The sequence below is a fragment of the Callorhinchus milii genome, unplaced genomic scaffold, assembly GCF_018977255.1.
Source record: "Callorhinchus milii isolate IMCB2004 unplaced genomic scaffold, IMCB_Cmil_1.0 Scaffold3, whole genome shotgun sequence".
Classification (NCBI taxonomy): Eukaryota; Metazoa; Chordata; class Chondrichthyes; order Chimaeriformes; family Callorhinchidae; genus Callorhinchus; species Callorhinchus milii.
The window spans coordinates 38,595,773-38,599,917 of NW_024704744.1; the positions used below are offsets into that span (position 1 = coordinate 38,595,773).

Here is a 4,145-nt window from a genome sequence, read left to right on the forward strand (position 1 = left end):
AGTAATTTACTAAATTACTGTAAAGTAATTCTTAGGGAGGACAAGTTTGCAGGGCTATGGGGAGAGAGTGGGGGAATGGGATTGATTTGGGGAACTCTTTTCAAAGAGCCGGCACAGACACGATGGGCCGAACGGCCTCCTTCTGTGCTGTATAATTCTATAATTCTATGATAAGTGGCGTGGAGGTGAACTTTAATAATAATAATAAGCCTTGCATTTGATATATGGCTTTTCACGTCTTCTAGATGTCTCAAAGGGCTTCACAGAATATGCTCTAAAGTGAATTGACTGTATATTTATGGGAGAAACGCGGCAGCCAATTGCGCACAGCAGTCGTGGATTGAAGTGACCAAATTATTATATTCTTTTTACTTGAGTTATTATTATCAGGCGTGTGGAGTAAGGAAACTTGCCCAACGTTTCGCTCTGCCGGGAATCGAACCCAGGTCTCTCACTTGCTAGTTGAGTGCTCTAACCACTGAGCTACAGGACTCCACTTTGTGAAGGAACTTCATGCACAGCATGCAGTAATGTCCTTGATGTCCTGATGACCTGGACCTAGAAGTTGGCCGTTTGTTTGATTTGGTTTTAATGTAGAACTTATGGACCCAAACCACCATGTTTTAACATAGGTTCTTTGTATCAATTTGAAACGTGGCTGAGACAGACAATGACTGTATTATTGCAGTAAGCTAACAAAATCAGTAGGTGGAGCAGAAGGCACATGCACCAGCCCATCGTCTGCTTAGGTAGGTGTATAAAACTAAACAGAAGGAAATCTATGAGGAGGTATTATGACTCTGTTGTAAGGTAATGCTTTTTCCTTTATTTTGCATATTCCTTTATAATTGCACGTGAGAGCTAAACTGTGCAGAGTTATAAGTAGTGCAGTGTTGTAGCTGAATGGAATTTTGGCATGAAATCCTTTCTCTCACAGTACTCTTTATTGATCTAAGAATGGTGGAAATGAAAACAGCTTGTGTTACAACACAGCAGATTCTGTTGTATCAAAAATGTTTCTGCATTTTGTCACAATATTTTTGGACATAGAAAGTTAAGTCACAGGTTTCCTGTATCAAAGCTCCTCACAAGTAGGGTCCACTACGCTTGGACCATATATAGTCTTGGACTTAATCGGCTAATATACCTATACCTAACAGTCTTGGTATCTCTACATACTGCAAGTACAACCACCTTTACCTCATCTCCCTTATACTATTTTTAACCTTTAGTGTATCCTATGGTGTTGGCCTTGGCTCTGCATCTAGATAAAAGGAATACTGTCAATAGGAATACTTTCAATAAATTGAATACTCAATAGTAGGTAACCTGCTGTGATGCAGTTTCCGCCTAAGCCACAAGAACAAATTTGCTCCTAGAATTTGCCATGGAGACTATTATTTAATAATTAATGAGCATTGTTTTCTGTGGAGAATTCCCATGGTTCTGACAGATTTCTCAACAGGAAGCCATCATCCATTTGGCAGCAACTTCCTTACAGAATCACTGCATCTTGTATCATCATTTTGAATTTGCCAATTCTAAGACATCTTAAATGAACTCTTTTTGCCATCTGCTATCTCACAGAGATCTGAATAATCATTTTGTTATGTTTAACTGACCATCACACAGTTCCAGTGGTCTTTCACAGCGTTTGGTGGGAAGTTTTAATGGCAGACAATCATCATCATTAGTCACTTGGTTTTCTTCATCTGTTCCTACAGCTACAGCTGTCCTTCAGCAATTGAGAGCCATTTCAGGTTAAGAGCGGTGCAAATAGCCAGTACTGAGTCAGCCTGCCCACTCCACACTGCTGTGTAACTAAAGGAAAGAGGCCCTCTGTGCATTCATTCTTAAATGCATGTACACAGCTCTGCTTGCTAGTGTCTGACCACTTCTGGCATTTTTATGTTAATACTACTACTTATTCTTGCATTTGATATAGCGTCTTATCACATCTTCTAGATGTCTCAAAGTGCTTCGCAGAATTTACTGCAAAGTGAATTGACTGTATATTTTGTGAGAAAAACGCGGCAGCCAATTGCACACAGCAGTGTCCCACAAGCAGTTGCGGATTGAGTGACAAAATGATTATTACTTTTTTGGGAAGGGTTTATTACCCCCGGAAAAGTGATCTGCCAATCGACTAAAAAGTGGGTTTCTACTTACTGCTAGCAAAAGGCCAACAGGACTGTTAGCTCTTTGCCGACACCTTGGGAACTTTTAAAGCTTTGAGTTGAAGCAGTTGCGGTTATTCTGCAGCCTGTGCAAAGTCGAATGTGCAAGCCTTACTCCCCGAGACCGCCACAATCCCAAAGTTGATTTGGCTGGAGCTGCACTGTGATTGCTGTTTCATTGCTACAATAAAGCCCCTTTGCAGAAACCCAGAATGTGCTGCATAATTGTTTGATTTGATCTCTCTCTGTTTCTATTCATGGACAATCGTGCACTTTCATGTGAATTTTTAATCTATACTTTCTCTTCCATTGTGACAGCCTTCATTTAGACTTGTACTAGAAAGGACATTGCTTTCTCTGGCTTGTGCTTTAATTTCAGTGATATAGTTGTGACTACAAAGCAAACTCTGAATTCACAGCAAGTGGTAACAATGTGGAACTTAACTGCCAAAAGGCTGTGGTTCATGCAGAAATCAGCAAAGTATTTAAGAGAAAATTTGGTACATACATGAGGGAAAAGGGCCGAGGGTTATGGGAGGAACGATTAGCAGAGCTGAAGGCTCATGTGGAGTATAAATTTGCATGCACCAGTTGGGCCAAATGGCTTGTTTCTGTGCTGTAACATTCTATGTAATTCTATGTAATTCAATGCAATCGCGCAGCAGTGCTAAGATTTTTTCAGGTTACTTTTTGAACAAATGGCATCTTTTGCCATAAATGTACAGGTAGCACTGTGTCTCTGGCCATTTTCTTTGCATGCTCAAATCATCTTCTACCTGAACATAATTTCCTCTCACTTTTATCAAAACGTTTAGTTGCACAGTCTGCGGCTGAATCATTTTGCTGTAGCCCTGCTCTAGCTTCTTTTGAAACATTAACCGATGGTGTAAGTGCTTATAACATGCCTTAGCACTGAAGTGCTCTTCCGGCTGTCAATCAGTAGCTTAACTTTTTAAGTTTGGTTTCTCCCCGCAAATCTTGCAGTTTTACATTGATCTGGATTTATTGGCTGGATGGCGATTGAGAACAAATTCGGGCACTACATATCCATGTTGCAACCACTCACCTTGACTCAGTTAAGTGTCAGCGTTACGAGTCAGTTGGTAAACAATCTTGCATCTTAGTTGGAAGGTTGTGGGTTCAAAGCTCCACGTCAGAACTTGGGACTAATATAGTCCAAGCTAACGCTCCAATGAGATGCTGTGGGTGTGCTCCGTTGTTGGAGGTACCATCCTCCGGATGACATTTTAACTAAGATTGTGTCTTCCTGATCCTATAGTAGTACTTGAAATGAGAAGAAAGTTTCTCCTGGTTTCCTGGTCAAGAATCATTGCCTTCATTGCTGTGTGCAAATTAGCTGTCCTGCATCAATTACAAGTTGTAGACTACAACTATGAAGATCTTACACTTGAACAGTAAATCCTGTGAAACACTTTGCGGCATCCTCCCGACACGAAAGGTGCTTTATAAATGTAAATTATCATTGATATAATTTGCATTAAGCTAGAATCATGTCATCTAGCTTGATCATGCAATCCGGTCTTCCTCATTTATGGAAGACAGATAATAAGAAATAACTTGCATTTTTGTAGTGCTCTATCACACCAAAAGGTCTGAAAGACCTTTATGCTTATTCCTGTTAAGTGTAGTGATTCTGTTATGGCAACCATATACTCTTTTCAAATAATCCTGGTATTTGATACAGTGCCTTTCACATTGGGAGAAAGTCTCAAATCACTTCACAAGGATCTACTGTAAAGTGTAGTGACTGTATTTTGTAGCTAAATATGGCTGCCAATTTGCACACAGTAACACCCTACAAATAGCCATGAAGGAAATGACCTTCTGAATATTTCCACGGGATCTTTAATGTCCATCTAAATGGGCAGAAAGCACCTCAGTTTAATGCCTCATTCAAAATTTGTTGTTAAATAGAACGGGCTAAAATTCATGTGGACAGTAACTTAC

At 40.0% G+C, this 4,145-nt stretch overlaps 1 non-coding gene across 1 annotated transcript; it reads right to left on the bottom strand.

Moving 5' to 3' along the window:
• Positions 1-421: 421 nt before the first annotated feature.
• On the bottom strand, positions 422-493 carry trnaa-agc. Its single transcript has one exon. It is a non-coding gene; the product is annotated as a tRNA-Ala (tRNA).
• Between the last annotated feature and the right edge of the window lie 3,652 nt (positions 494-4,145).